Below are 16,962 nucleotides of genomic sequence, written 5' to 3' on the forward strand. Positions count from 1 at the left end.
GGTGCCGCCTTCACCCGCCGGCAAGCTAAGCACTAGCTGTGGAAGATTACTTTCTGGTTGCCCCGTAGCTATAGTAACCGCAGAGGGGCGCTGGGAAAAGGGGCGGGGCGACCTGGGGGATGAGGGCGGGGCAAGGTGTGGGAGAGGCGTAGTGAGGCGAAGAAAAGAGATGCGCGTATCTAAAGGAAGCTCTGGTAGCGTAGTGGTTACGAATCGGGTTGCGAGTCTCAAGGTCAGCAGTTCGAAACTACCAGGAGAAAAATGAGGCGGTCTGCTCCCGTAAAGATTTACAACCTCGGAAACCCTGTGAGTCGGAATCGACTCCACGACGGCACATAACAACAACAAATACGAGAGAAGTCCTAGTTTGGCGCTATGGGTAAATGCGCTGGACTGCTAAGTCGATTTTAAGGGGAGGCCTTGTTGAGGAGACACGCGAAAGCAGCTAGGCCCTGGCCCTGGAGGGGGAGAAGCGAGTGAGTGGGAGGTGGGAAAGGAAGCAAAGGAAAGAGGCTTTGGCTGCGGTGCGAAGAGGAAACGGGGAGGCAGAGAAGGGAAAAGAAAACCGAGGAAATCAGGGTTTGGGATGGGGAGGAGAAGACAGGGCCGCAGACACACAAAGCCTTGCTTTCCCTACATTTTTGACTCCTGGTCCGCAAGCTTTTAGCTGCTCACTGAGGGTCAATGCCAGAGGCCACTCCTCACAAATCTAGCATTTCAGCTCATTACGATCATTATTCTTTCTGATCAAATTATCCTAGTAAGCACGCCTTAAAGTTGGCTTCTTTTGAGACAGCCAGATCACAGAGAACAAAGATCCAGAAAAACTAACGCTTCTGCTTCTATAGTCGCCCGCTTGCCTGCTCACTCCCCCGCCCGCCTGCCTGCCGGCTCCCACTTGCCTACTTCAAACCAACCAATCCCAGACAGCCCAGTGAATCTGCTCCCATTCCCTATAAAATGTTCCCGGAAGGGGGAGACGGAGCTCAGTCTCTGGATAAGAATCCTCTGAACCTCGAGTGGGCACAGTGAAGTCCTTCCTTTGTTATAACCCGCATGGCGTTGGCAACTCCTTCAGAGCGACTCAGGTAACATTTGTGGTGCATTGACCAGGAATCTTCTCTTCTGTGTGCTGGAAGGACAAGCCATGGAGCTCTTGCTGCCCTGGGAGCAGCCGGTGCTGAGGCGGGCCCTGGTCCGGGAAGACTGTCTGCTGAGCGAGCCAGCAGGATTTCTAGCTTTGTGGATCCTCTCCTGGGGCGGAAACCAGCCGGGGACCCCATTCCTGAGGGAACCAAGCGGGTAAAGAATGGCTGATCCTGGTCTTCTGAACCGCAGTAAAATTGTGGGCCCACAGGTAGTCAGACCTGATCAATGACCAGCTAGCTGGCTGTCATCCGGAAACCTTCAGCCTGCATAGAGAAGGGAGGTTTTGTGTGACTGTGTGACTGATGTGTGTGATTGTGTCTAGCAGACTGGAGTCCTAGGAACTCCCTGACGCTAGGGCAAGTGTGAGTCTTGAATCTGCGGTGGCGAAACTCATAGGGCTCATGGAGATAGCCCGGAGTGGGTTCGGGGTCGGGGGTGATATGACTCAGGAAAGCTAAAAGGCACTTGAAAATCCTCACAAGAGGAATGACAAGATCTAGACTCGAAGTGTCTGTTGAATAAGCGCTGCCGTGGAAGGCACTCAGGGAAAGGAAACTCCCCTAAAGGTTATGTTAAAGAACTTTTAAAAAGGATACATTCAAGATTATGCAGTGAAACTCCAACCTGGAAAGCTGAGAACCCTCTGTGAAATAGATTGGCCAACGTTTGGGGTGGACTGGCCTTCTGAGGGAACTTTATACAGCCCCACCACGCAACGTGTGTGGCGAGTAGTGACTGGAGAGCCAGGTCACCTGGACCAATTTCTATACATTGATTGTTGTTGTTGTGAAGTGCCGTCGAGTCGGTTCCGACCCATAGCGACCCTGTACAGGGTTTCCAAGGGTGTAAATCTTTACGGGAGTAGAAAGCCTTATCTTTCTCCCGTGGAGCGGCTGGTAGTTTCGAACTGCTGACCTTAAGGTTCGCAGCCCGATTCGTAACCACTACGCTACCAGAGCTCCTTTTCTATACTGTGTGTGTGTGTGTGTGTGTTCTATACATTGATACCTGGCTCCAAATGGTGACTCACCCGCCCCCTTGGTTGAGAGGGCCAATCAGACGAATCATTGTCTCACAGACTTGCAGCCCATTTGACCCTGCAGCAGCCTCCGCTTTCCCCTCTGCCGGAGCCCACATAGCCGTCCATTCTGCTTGAACCCCATGAGGAGCCTTTGCCTCCTCCAATGCCCCAGTGTATTCTGCCCTACCACCTGTCTCTGGGAGCCCCAGGGCGATCTCACACTACTCCAACTACCCCTGTGGCCTCGCCAGATACCACTACCAGTCCAATCCCTCAGACGCCTGCAAATTCATGTCTGGGACCCCTGGTTCTCAGTCCATATACCCCATTGCTCACATCAGCCATGCAGATACCCCCACGAGAGATGAGGGCGCCCACATTTGTAGACACCAAGGGCCAGGTGCGAGAGGCAGTACACTTTCTCTTATATCAACTTTCCCACTGAACTGGAACTCCATCTAACATTGAAAAGCCCCAGGTGCTCATCTACCTCATGCAGTGCATCTTCCAGGCATATAACCTCACCTCACCTGGGCCGACTGCTATCAATTCCTCCTGACCTTGTTTAATACAGAAGAAAGGAGAAGGGTTTTTCAAGCAGCACACTGTTGGGTGGAGGAAAATGCCCCGGAGGTGGTAATGGATGTTCAGGCCTGTGCCCAAAGATGACTTCCAGACCAGGAACCTAAATGGGACCTCAATGAAAGAAAGAGGCTCCAAAACTTAGAAGCATACTGGGAAGCCCTCCTCTAGGAGTTAAAAAGCAGAGGCCAGAAGGCTACAAATATTAGCAAAGTAGCCATGGTCTTCCAGAAAGCGGAAGACAGTCCCTGCGCTTTTTATGAGAGACTGTGTGAGGCCTACCGGCTGTACACCCCTTTTGACCCTGAGGCACAAGACAACCAGACAATGGTCAATTAAGCGTTTGTGAGCCAGAGTACAGGTGATATCTGCAGAAAACTCCAAAATCTGGAAAGGTTTACAGGTATGAATTCCACCCAACTGCTTGAGAATGCTAACATTGTTCATCAACAGTCACCAAGAGGTGAAGTGAGAGGCCAACTGAAAGATGAAAAAGAGGCCGATTTAATAGCTGAGTCCATAATCCAAGCCTCCCTGTGCCCGCCTAGAGGAAGAAAAGCAAGAGAACCGACTGGGCAATGAAGAGACCGGCCCTGCCTAGACCAGGACCAATGTGCCTACCGTAAAGAAAAAGGTCACTGGAAGGACGAATGCCCCCAAAAGAGGTGCCAAAAGCCCGACCCTCCAAGACCAGTGGAATCTGAGTTTTCAACATAGCAGAGGGAGACCTCGTTGATGACTAGGACAGACCAGGCTCATCAAGCTCCTGAGAGCCCATGGTCTGGATCAAAGTGGGAATGAAAAGATAGACTTTCTGGTAGACACCGGGGCCCAAGCACTCAGTGGTTACACAACCCATTGCACCCTGGACTTGGAGACAAGTCAACATCATGGGGCTACTGGAACAGTGACTTGCTTTTTGTCAGCCTCATCAGTGCGTGATCAAAGGCCACGAGGTCAAACACCAATTCCTCTACCTACCAGACTGCCCCATGCCATTACTTGGGTGAGATCTCCTCAGCAGACTGCAGGCAAAAATCTCTTTCACTGAAGCTGGGCAGCTTTAGCTGTCAGTCCCACCCAAGACCCTTCTATTAACCCTGACAGTCCCCCCAAGAAGAAGAATGGAGAATGTTTCAACCTCAGGGATCGGACAACTGCAGCTCCGCCTTGTTTGCCCACTGGCCCAGAGTCTGGGCAGAAGACAATCCCCCTGGACTGGCTGTCAACTACCCACCGGTGTATGTAAAGCTGATCCCCAGAGCTGCATCTGTCCAGGTCAAACAAGACCCAATCCCCAGGCAGCTCAGGAGAGCATCCAAAAGCATCTGCAAAGATTAATAAAGACTGGGATCCTGACCCCATGCCAGTCTGGCTCCCTGGAACACTCCCCTCCTCCTGGTACAGAAACCTGGAACCCAAGACTACTGACCAGAACAAGACCTCTATGCTATCAACCACGGTTGATAGGCTACGATCACCATCCACCCCTCGGTCCTGAACCCATGCACACTGCTAAGCCTGTTGCCTGCTGCAGCCACTTGGTTCAGCTGTCTAGATCTGGGGGTCTTCCTCTTTTTCTCTGACCCTCCACCCTACCAAACATGATATCCTTCTCCAGCAATTGTTCCCTCCTGGCAATATGTCCAAAGTATGAGAGATGAAGTTTGGCCATCCTGGCATCCAAGGAGCACGCTGGCTGCACTTCTTCCAGCACAGATATGTTGGTTCTTTTGGCAGTTCAATATTCTCCCCCAACACCATAACTCAAAAACATCAATTCTTCTACAGTCTTCCTTATTCACTGTCTAGCTTTCACATGCATATGAGGTTATTGAAAATACCATGGCTTGGGTCAGGCACACCTTAGTCTTCAAGCTGACATTTTTGCTCTTCAACACTTTAGAAAGGTCTTGTGCAGCAGATTTGCCTAATGCAATACATTGTTTGATTTCTTGACTGCTGCTTCCATGAATGTTGATAGTTGATCCAAGAAGAATGAAGTCCTTTACAACTTCAGTTTTTTCTCCATTGATAAGAATGTTGTTTACTGGTCGAGTGGTGAGGATTTTTGTTTTCTTTACATTGCGATGCAATCCATACCGAAGGCTGTGCTCTTTGATCTTCATCAGTTAATATTTTAAGTCCTCTTCACTTTTAGCAAGCAAGGTTGTACCATCTACATATTGCAGGTTGTTAATGAGTCTTCCTCCAATGCTGATGCCGCGTTTTTCTTCATATAACCCAGCTTCTTGGATTATTTTCTCAGCATACAAGTTGAAAGAGTCACTCTAGAACTAGTAAAAACTCTAAACCCGACTACACAACTGCCCATAGGGAAAGGCACCCTGGAACATGACTGCAATGAGCTTATAGAAACCGTGTACTCCAGCAGACCTGATTTAAGGTACCAGCCCTTAGAAAATCCAGATGTTGAGTTATACACTGATGGTAGTAGCTTTCTAAACATGGGAAGAGAATGGTGGGCAGGATATGCAGCAGTCACTTGAAGTGAAACAATAGTGGCAAGCCCTCTCCAAAGGACCCTCTGCCAAAAAGGCTGAACTGATCACCTTGATCCAAGCCCTAAAATGGTGCGAAAACAAAAGAGCCAATATTTACATGGATTCTAAGTATGCATTTTTAACACTTCATATTCATGGAGCTATATGTAAGGAAAGGGGGCTACTAACTGCAGAAGAAGGAGTCCTGGTGTGGTGCTGTAGATTAATGTGCCAGACTGCAAAGCTGTTTGAACTGCAGGGTTGGTGGTTCATGCTCACCAGCTAGCTGTTCCTCGGAAACCCTATACAGGGTCACTATGGGTCGGAACAGACTCGACGGCACTTCACAACAACAACAACCGCAGGAGGGAAAGAAATGAAGCACCAGCCTGGAATCCTGAACTTAATAGATGCAGTATGGGAACCGGGCGAAGTGCCTGTGATGCACTACAAGGAATACCAAAAAGGACTCTCTCCAGAGGCCCAAGGAAACCAAAGGGTAGATCGGGAGGCAAAAAGAGAAGCCATGGAACCCTCTGTCCTTGCTGTCACTGCCCCTCTTTTGCCATGGATATCTGAGGCCACCCCTATGTACTCCCCAGAGAATTGCTCTGGATGCAACAGGAAAAAGCTAAAGACACCAAAAAGGGCTGGCAACAACTACCTGATGATTCAATTGTCATTCCAAAACTATTGGCCCCTTCTCTAATAAGGAATTTCCACTCAACCACCCACATGGAGCGAGAGGTCACTGAACACTTACTGGGAAAATATTTCTACATCCCACAACTGTCTACCCTGGCAAAGACTACAAGCCAAAGATGTCTATAACCTGTCATAAGAATAATCCCCGGCAAGTACCCAACCTGCCACCAGTACAGACAGTCAGAAGAACTCCCTTTGAGAACATAGTTCTTGACTTTACTGAACTCCCCAGAAGCAATCGATACTGCTATCTCCTGGTATTAGTCTGTATCTATTCTGGGTGGGGAGAGGCATTCCCCACCCGAACCAAGAAGGCCCAGGAAATAACCAGAAATCTGCTATGAGAAATTATTCCAAGGTATGGATTGCCTCTAAACATGGGATCTAACAATGGACCGGCCTTCATAGTGGAAATAGTGCAACACACGGCTAAAATACTGGGCATAAATTGGAAACTACATGCAGCCTATAGGCCTCAGAGCTTGGGCAAAGTTGAACGCGTGAACCGTACCATAAAGAATGGACTTCTTTTTCGCAACGGGTTTGCCGCCAGGATACAGGTGTTGGTGAAAACCATCGCAAAACCTAAACCAAAATGGGAAAGGAAAAGACCCATATCAACATTGTCGTTCTCAACCACTACTGGTCACCTGATCTGCAAATGTGGTGGAATCGACAAAAGAACCATCAAAAAATTTGAGAAGGAAGCTGCTGAGCTGGGGGAGGGCTCCTTCAAGTATGCCTGGGTCTTGGATCAGCTGAAAGCTGAACTTGAGCAAGGCATCACCATTGATAACTCCCTGTGGAAATTTGAGACCAGCAAGTACTATGTGACCATCATTGATGCCCCAGGACACAGAGACTTTATCAAAAACATGATAACAGGAACCTCACAGGCTAACTGTGCTGTCCTGAATGTTGCTGCTGGTGTTGGAGAATTTGAAGCTGGTATCTCTAAGAATGGGCAGGCCCGTGAAAAGACTGGTTAATGATAACAATACATCCGAAAACCTTCAGAAGGAAAGGAATGTTATGTGGACTGTTTGTTTCTTTTTGTGTGTGTGGCAGTTTTAAGTTATTAGTTTTTAAAATCAGTACCTTTTAAATGGAAACAACTTGACCAAAAATTTGTCACAGAATTTTGAGACCCATTAAAACAAAGTTTAATGAGAAAAAAAAAGGAATGGGCTTAACAAATTGTGTCAGGAAGCTCACTTAACCTGGCCCCAAGCTCTCCTGTTTGTTCTGTTGAAAATCAGATATACCCTCAGAAAATCACTGGATGCTCCCCTTTTGAAATTTTGTTTGCCCGGCACCCGCCTCTCCTCTGTTCCCTGCCAGGGACCCTGAAGGAAGTGAGAGAAGTTGAAATTAGCTTACAACTCCAGGCAATAGGGAAAGTGGCTAAGTGTCTAAATGGATTACTGAGAGATTACCTGTCAAATCTGTTTTCCCCTGTGTACTCTTTCAGCCCAGGAGACTTGGTGTGGGTGAAGGACTAGAACTTAACCCCACTCAAGCCCAGTTGAAAGACACTGCTGATTGTCATCCTGACCACTCCCATGGCGGCCAAGGTTGAAGGGATTCCTGCCTGGACTAAAGCGAGCCTCCCCAAACGACCAGTGGGAGGATGACGTGAAACCCCAGCAGCCCTCCCAAGCCATGCTAAAACAACAGACAACATGCCCTGCTCCAACCACAACCCAGAAGCCAGTTGGTCAATGCACGGCGGAAGCTTGAGGATCTTCACATTAATGCACTTAGTAGTTCTTCTGCTCACAGCAAGAGAAGGTAATGGTAAATGCAGCAGGTACATCCAAACAAACTGAGCAGTCCACAGAGTCACTAAAACTCTGCTGTTTTACAGATACTCCCACTGTGAGGGGGCACATGCAGGGAAGTATATTTACAACTCTACCCAGTTCTCCATATGCATCACCCCAGAAGGAGCTCACATTTGCTATAACCCTCCTGGACCCCTCACCCTAGGAGTCTTCTAAGTTAAAATTGGGCCAAAATCAATCTTTTCTGGTGAGGGGCCCGTAGCAGCACAAATGGAGGTTAAAGGGAACCCTGGATAGGTAATGCTAAAATTTGATGCCTGTCAAGTCATTAGCCATTCCCAGGGTTACACCTGTGGCGCACTAAGCTGGGAGAGAAGTTACTGATTAGAACATAAGTACATGTGTGAAGTAAGTTCAGAATGTGGGGGTGTGTGTCTATTGGAGTTGTGTTAAGTGGGCCACGTGGCAAAAGCCATCGAATAACACATAGGTACTCCTGAAAAGGGGAGTAGCTAGCTCCATCAATGTAATCCCCTAGAACTAACCATTACCCAACCCCAGGACCCACAGTGGAGGAAGGGAGTAAAGGGTTTGGTTAAGCATTGAAGGAAAAGGAGTGGATCCTGGTTTTGCTATCATTATCAAGGGATATATCCAGAGCTGCCCCAAAGAGACTTTCTAGGTGTTTCACTCCTTTTATGAGGAGATCACACACACCCCTCCCCACGGTCCCACGGTCCCACGGTCCCACGGTCAGTCAGAAACCTTTTCCTTGGATGGTGGGACACATCGCAAAAACCCTGAATATAATGTCATGTTTTGTATGTGGAGGAACGTTAACAGAGACCAATGCCCTGGGTAGTACAAGAAATAGATCCAGACACCTGGGAAAACAAGACTCCCAACTCCCACAACCTCTCCAGCTCCACCACTCACTGAGACAACTCCGTGGGTATTACAGCACGGTATTGTGGGCCAGCAGTGCCTGGCACAGTGGGGAAGAAATTTCACCATTCCAGTGGGCCAATCTAACTGCTTAGGACAGAAACTGTATCATGAAACCTCAAAAACTAGCAAGTGGTAGGGAAATGTTTCAGCTGAAAAGAATCCCCAGCCCCCACCCCCCACCCCGCCCAGCCCTTCCCTACCTTGTGCAACTATTAGAACAATATAGGAAAGATAGGAGGCTGGAGGCCACTCACAGGCCTCTACTGGATCTGTGGAAACAAGACCTATTCCCGCCTACCTGACCAGTGGACTGGGAGCTGCCTCCTGGGCACTATAAGACCTTTCTTCCTGCTACCACTGAAACAAAAGTGAGGCTCTAGGATATCCAGTATATTCCTCTGGTTCCCGCAGTAAACAAAAGATACAAATTGGGGACTGGAAAGATATTGAATGGCTGCCCAAAAGAATAATCCAATACTATGGCTGGCCACCTGGGCAGAGGACAGATCTTGGGGCTACTGGACTCTCATTTACATGCTAAACTGTATAATTTGGCTTCAAGCAGTTGTTGAGATCATTTGAATGAGACATCTCAAGTCCTAACTGTCTGAGCCTAGCAGCAGATGAAACTCAGAAATGGCATCTATCAGAACCAGTTAGCTCTAGATTACATGTTGGCTCGAGAAAGTGGAGTGTGTGGGGAGTTTAATTTGTCCAATTGCTGTCTCCAAATCGATGACAGTGGGCAAGTAATAAAGCAGATTGCTGACAAAATGCAGAAGTTGGCACACGTACCGGTGCAGTCATGGAATGGGTAGAATCCAGACTCCCTGTGGGAAAGATGGTTTTCAACATTTGGGGGTTTCAAAACTCTCATAAGAGGACTCCTGATCGTTATCTGGGGGATGCTTACTCATTCGCTGTCTCCTCCCGTTAGCAATGAGAGCACTTAACAGTGTCATTGAAACCATGATAGAAAACCAGCTTCCCATATCCTCTGGCTACATAAGTACCAACCACTGCCTTCCAACTTAGAAAGTATTCTAGAGGAAAGTGAGGCCCATCAAACTGTTAATAAACGTCATGGGCTTCAAAGGGGGGAATGAGGCGGGCAACCAGATCACAGAGATCAAAGACCTGGAAAAATTAATGCTTCCCGCTTCTACTTCTGTACCCGCCCACTTGCCTGCTCACTCCCCTGCCTGCCTGTCTGCTCCTGCTTCAGGCTTCAAATCAACCAATCCCGACAGCCCCGTGAATCTACACCAATTCCCTATAAAATGTTCCAGACAGGGGAGACAGGGCTCAGTCTCTGGATAAGAATCCACTGAGCCACAGGTGGGTACAATAAAGTCCTTCCTTTGTTATAACCCACATGGTGTTGGCAACTCCTTCAGAGCGACTCCAGTGACACTTTGTCCTTTTGATACGATCAGGAGGTACCTCTTGGATGAGCCTCCTGAGGTGCCACTCCTTTTTCTGGACACAGTCCTGGTTTTCATTTGGCTGTATTCCCAAACTACTTCGGAGTTGTCATCTGCAAAGCGTTGCTCGAGGTGACTTCTTTGCGGACAATGGCTTTTCCTATTTATACTTCTCAGTAACTTAGGTCTTTCAAAACTCAGTTCTAACTTTGTAAAATGTTTTCCCCAAATCTCCCAAGTACAGTGCAATGTAGTACATTAACAGCACTGACCACTTTGTACTGGTAATCATTTGCAGCTCACAACTGTGCATTACTTGAGGAAACAGGCCGCGTCACATGGTCATATTTGTATCTTTGAAGTACCTGATATAGAAAAGCTTAGTAAACTCATTATGAAGTGAGTAAATCCATTTATTCAGCACATGTATTGTTTATGGCATCCTGGTGTGGCACTGTGAGATAAAGCACTGGACCGCAAGGTCGGTTTGAACCATAAGGTTGGTGGTTCAAACTCACCAGCCGCTCCTTGGAAACCCTATACAGAAACACTATGAATCGAAACAGACTCGGAACCAACTCAACAGTACTTAACAACAACATTGTCTACTATATGACAGGGAGCCCTGGTTAAAGCATTTGGCTGTTAAGTGAAAGGTTCAAACCCAATATCCACTCTGTGACAGGTAAGTGGGGAAACCTGGCAATCTGCAGCTTTAAAGATTATGGCCTCGAAAACTCTATGGACAGTTCTACTTTGTTCTGTGGAGTCATGAGTTGAAATTGACTCAAGTGCAGACAACAACAATGTAATAAGTGTTCATGATTCTGAGATGATTTGTAGAACTTACAACCTGGTGGAAAGAACAGATGAAGAAAAAAAATGCAACTCTATTAATGGTGTGATAATATTTTCAGTCATATAATATTTTTCAGCTACATTCCTCAGGGCTTCTCAACTTGATGTCTCTTCTCAGAATGCTTTCTCCAGCCTAGATCTCATGACTGGCTCCTTTTCATCATTCTAGTTCAAATATCATCTCCTCAGATAAACCTTTCCTCTCTCTGTCAAATAAATGAGCTTCTGGTGCAGCGCTATAGGATAAGCTCTGTACTGCGAACCACAAGGTTGGCGGTTCAAACCTACCAGTTTCTCCTCAGAAATCCTATACAGGATTGCCATGAGTCGATTACAACACTATCACACTATTGCTGTTCTTGTTAGGTACCTTCTAGTTGACTCCAAATCACAGCAACCGTAGGCACAACAGAACACACACTGCCCAATCCTGCCCCATTCTCACAATTGTTATATTGGAACTCATTATTGCAGCCACTGTATCAATCCATCTTATTGGGGATTTTCTGCTAGCCCTCCACTTTACAAGCATGATGTCCTGTTCTAGGATTTGTCTTTCTTGATAACATGTCTTAAGTATGAACAACAAAGTCTCAGCATGCTGTTTTCTAAGGGACCTTTTGGCTATACTTCTTCCAACACAGTTTTGTTTGTTATGGCAGTCATAGAACTTTCAGTATTCTTCACTAACACAATTCAAATACATCAATTATCCCCCAGCCTTCCTTATTCATGGTCCAGTTTTCACATGTATATGAGGTGATAAATACCATGACTGTTACACTAGTCTGATTTAATTTTATAGTATGGAATTTTTCTTCTGTATTTACTTACTTATCGTATCTTCTCCTACTGGAATATAAGCTTTTGAGATCAAACCAAACCAAACTCACTCCATCAAGTCAATTCCAACTCATAGTGATCCTATTGGACAAAATAGAATTGCCCCATAGAATTTCTAAGACTAAATGTTTTTGGTTTTGTTTGTTTGTTTGTTTGTTTGTTTGGTGGGAGCATGGATAGGAAGGAGTAAGGGTTGGGACTATGGCTAAATCTTGACTAGGCCTACGACTTCATTTAGTGTTAGGGGTAAAGATTGGGCTAGTGTTTTTATCAGTTTGTACTTGTAGTATAAGGAGCTCTGGTAGCATAGTGGTTATGAAACGGACTGCTAACCTCAAGGTCAGCAGTTCAAAACTAATAGCAGTTCCGCAGGAGAAAGATGAGGTGTTCTGCTCCCATAAAGATTTACAGCCTCAGAAACCCTGTGCAGGGTCACCATGAGTCGGAACCGACTCCACGGTACTTAACAACAACAACAACTTTTAGTTATACTTGCAGGGTTAGGAGTAAGACTTGATCTAGTTTTAAGAGTACAGTTAAGCTTGTTTTAATTTACTTATTTAAAATTTTTACTTGTAATCTATTTGATTTCCTTCTTATTTGGAACTTATGTAACTTCATTATTCCTTCTTTATACTTTATGGTTTTTTTGTTGCAAATTGATATCTCTGGTTCTCTATTTTTTAGTCTTATAAGGTTGTTTTGCTTTGCATATTTCTATACTGGGTTGAGTTCTGGGTGATATTGTCATGTATGTGAGTCTGCTGTTACTCATTCTCTGTCCATGTATGTGACATGGTGTTGTCATGTGTGTGACATAGTGTTGTCATGTTTGTGAGAACAGCTGTTACTAGTTCTCTGTCCAAAGAGCTCCCCTTAGTATTTTTTATATGGTTGGTTTTTTTTTTTAAGCTTTTATTGTGAATTGAGTGATAGTTTACATGGGAGAACATCAGTTTTACATTCATCCTATTGTATTTCATTTCATTGCAATGATTACAATCCCCTCCATGCATCATCTTTCAACAGCATTTGCTTCCATTCCCTCTGTTTTTTTTTAGATGTACACTGAAGCACTTAGAAATATATAACCATTCAAACAAACAAAATGTATACCCTGCAAGCCTGCCCCCCAGCCGCCAGCACACAGCCCCTCTCCCTCCTTGAGTCCAGAGTACCCAGCCGCTCCTTCTGTCCACGTCATTATCTCTGCCTCCATCTCTGGTGTCACTGCTTCTCTGGGTAGGGTCCTGCACTCTACTCTTCTCCCTTAATGGTCCCAGGGTCCTCTGCTCCTGGACTGCAAGATCAACCACTCCTCTCCTTTCCTTACAAAACATCTACCTTTACATTTGCAACACTCACAATCAGTCCTGATAGCAATTATTCACTATTGAACCACAAGAGTCTTATCCCCAAATCCCTGTCTAGACAGGTTAGAAACTATTCCATGGAGATTCTACCCTCCCTGTACCCTCTGAAACTAGCCTCCCTCTAGAAAGCTTGTAAGCCAATCACTTTGTGCCTTTGTGTAATATAGTGGTTACGAATTGGGCTGTGAACCTTTAAGGTCAGCAGTTTGAAACTACCAACTGTTCCGTGGGAGAAAGATGTGGCTTTCTGCTCCTGTAAAGATTTACAGCCTTGGAAACCCTGTATGGTCGCTATGGGTTGGAATCAACTCAATGGCACTTAACAACAACAATAGCCACCCCTCCTCAGCCATCCATTTTTGGTAGCCATTGTCTAAATTGCCCATCCCTATCAACCTTGTGTACTGAGGAGCTGGGAATGATCTTCGCTGTAAAGATTTGTACGCTCTTTTGAGCTACTACATCCATAAGTATAGGTCAAGTTCATTAAACTGTAGCAGATTACTCTTTTTTTTCCTCTTCTTTCTTCTAGTCGAGTTTTGATCATCCAGCCATTGAAGCCAGGTCAAGTGGGTAGCATTTGCAAGTATGGGTGTTCTTGTGCATCTCCCCTCACTTCATGTCAGCTGTATGCTTCACTCTTCACTCTAGTCCTCTGTGGCTATGTCCCTGTCCCTGGGCTCAGGAGTCTCCAGGTCTCACTATAATACTGGCCACCCAGGTCTCAATCCAGGTTGGTAGGAGTCTATTAAATGTCATCAGATTTAGCTCACAGCTTCATTGCTGTTTTTCCCTCACTTCCCATTATAGGTAGACCAACATGGTCACCAGCAAGTTTACATGCCTGCTCGTCATGTATTCCCTTTGAGTCTCAGTCTTGGAACGGGGTTTGCCCTGAGGGGACTTGGTTGCTTGCCTTGATGCTCCCCAGTGAACAACTTGTTTATTCTTGTAGTAGTCTATCAGACTTCTGTTATTGTTTTTTATTTTCCTGTTGGTCTTTCTTTCAAGAAGTATCTTCTGTTCTTATAGCCACTCCAGGCTAGTCTGTTTGTCTTTTCAAGTGGAGATTTCCCACCTAAGAAGATTCTGGATGGGGATCAGGATTCCATTTATGGTCTTATGCAATGCAAAGGTTCCACAAGAAGGCTCTTCCACTGAACAAATTTAGGTATTCTAAATCAGTTATAGGCTGAAGACGGGCTATTCCTTTCTCTCCCCCTTGGTTGATTGGGTTTTGGCAAATTCTTTTAATTTGTGTCTATCTGTAAAATGTTCTAATTTCACCATCATATTTGGTGGACATTTTTGCTTGGTTAGCAATTTGTTTCTTTCAGAGTTTTACATATGTCATTCCATTGTCTTCTTGTCTTCATGGTTTCTGCTGAGAAATCAAATCTTAATCTTATTAGTTCTACATTGTAGATAATTTTTCATTTTTCCTGAGCTGCCTTCAGGATTTTTTCCTTGTCTTTGGTTTGGAAAGTTTGATTATAACATGTCTTGGTTTTTCTCTTTTGAGGTCTATCATGTTTAAAGCTTGTTTAAATTGTTTAATGGCTATCTTCTCATCTTCATGATATAGGCAAGTTTTCTTTGAAGAATTCTTAGACAATTTTCTCCATGTTTTTGTTGTTGTTGTTTGTTTCTTCCTGTCCTGGAATTACAACCACTTGTAAGTTATTCCTTTTGATAGTCTCCAATATAAATGTTAGGCTTTCTTAGTATTTTTTTATTCTTTTTTTTCTGATTGTTACTATGTAGATGAGTATTGAGAGATTTATCTTAAAGCTCAGTAATTTGGCCTTCTATTGAGTCAATTCTATTTTTCCTTTCAATGTACCTTCTATTTCTGAATTCTTTGTATTAATCTTCTGGTTTTCTAGTTGCTGTTTTTGTAGAGCTTCCAATTTTTCATTTCTTTTGTCAGTTTGTACTCATAGAGTTTTTCTGAAGTCTTCTAAAGTTTTTCCTGTGTTCTTGCTTTCTTCAAACTTTTTCTCAATCTGTGGAAGGTACATAAATACCATTCTTTTAAAATCCTCACCAAATACTTCTAATACTATTTCTAGTATTATATTAGCTGGCTCTGTATTTTGGTCATTTGTTTGAGGCACTCTGTCTTGTTTTTTTTAATTTAAGATCAAACTGTCTGTTTTCTCTGAGATATTGTGACATCATTGTATTTATATTTGGTTGATGATTGTATGTTGCTGTGTTCTTAGGCACTTAGTGGATGTGACAAAGATTGGAAGTATGAGTTCAGTTCTCTGCTGTTTGTATAGCATAGTTCAGGGTGGATTCACTCATCTCAAGAAGCAGGGTAGCACTCCCAGTGCCTGATCCTGGACAGAGCCGAGGCTGTGCCATTGGCCACTGGATTGGCAAGGGCAGGCACTGGACATGCCCCAGCTACCAGCAGTGCACAGAACAAGGGAGAACCACATTTCACTTGCCACCAACCTCCAAGGACTGTAAATCTTTAGGGGCACACACTGCCACATCTTTCTCTTATAGAGCAACTGGTGGGTTCAATTAGCTGCCAAGTACTTAAATTCTGCACCATCAGGTCTCCCTTCTGTGAAACAAGAGACTTCAAATACCCTGTTTTACCTTAAATTCAATACTTCTAGGACAGGCCTGGCACAAAGCAAGTACTATATAAAAAGCCATTTGAATGAATTGATCTAGTCAGCAACTTATATGCCTGCCTGCACTGGTCTTCATTTTCTCATCAATTTCATACCTGCACAATCTTTACATTCAGCATGTGTGAGAGAGGGGAGAATGTGAACCGTACCTGGTGACACCATCAGAGAGGTGATACCAAAAGGACTGCCTATAAATTTTTTGTGCAGTGTTTTAGCAGAAATTTATTATTTTATAAAAAATATTCTTGTAGTTAGTTATAAAAAAATTAAAACATTTCCATAAACACAACTTACACATATAGGTTTCCCATGCTATCCAAAAGTTGACTGTTTCTGTGAAACCTTTTATAAACTGAAATGGTGTAAAGTGAAGAAGTAATTACCATTCATTTATATGGGAAAAAATTGAGAATTCCCAGACCAGATTCAAAAAATAACCTACTAACTTATGACAGATAACATATAAAATCTAACATAACATTGGTAGTGGTAGTAGTGGTTATGGGCCATTGAGTCGGTTCCAATTCACAGAGACCCTGTATAGGGTTTCTGAGGCTGTACATCTTTACGGGAGCATTCATCTTTCTCCCATGGAGTGGCTGGTGGACTCCAGCTGCTACACTTGTTGTTGGTAGCCCGTCATGTAACCCACGGTGCCACCAAAGCTCCTTAACATAATATTGTTGTTAAGTGCCGTTGAGTTGATTCCAACCCATAGCAACCCTGTATAGGGTTTCCAAGGAGCAGCTGGTGAGCTTGAACCGCTGACTTTGCAGTTCAAACGACTTTGCGTCTGATGTATTAGCCCACAGTGCTGCACCAGGACTCTTAACATAACATTAATATATAATAAAAGCCAGAATGATATAAACACACAGCCTATATAAAGTATAAATAATGTTTGTACTGTTCAGTTCCTGGGGAAAAAGCCTGGCACACCACTCATGCTGCTCCAGGTACATGCTGCCTCGTTCACAGCTGTTTACAAAACAAACACTGAACACTAGTTTTGTTTTTCACCTTTTTACTTGAAAGCAAAATTCCTTGCCAGAATTGTTTCAGTTAGCAAAAACAAGTACTCCTGTAGGTATTGGAGTCCTGGTGTGGCACTGTGTGTTAA

The 16,962-nt window shown here is 44.7% G+C and overlaps 1 pseudogene; it reads left to right on the forward strand.

Moving 5' to 3' along the window:
- Window positions 1-6,556: 6,556 nt before the first annotated feature.
- Window positions 6,557-6,950, forward strand: LOC102839334 (annotated as a pseudogene).
- The last annotated feature ends 10,012 nt before the right edge of the window (window positions 6,951-16,962 follow it).

Source organism: Chrysochloris asiatica, unplaced genomic scaffold (genome assembly GCF_000296735.1).
Source record: "Chrysochloris asiatica unplaced genomic scaffold, ChrAsi1.0 scaffold00061, whole genome shotgun sequence".
Classification (NCBI taxonomy): Eukaryota; Metazoa; Chordata; class Mammalia; order Afrosoricida; family Chrysochloridae; genus Chrysochloris; species Chrysochloris asiatica.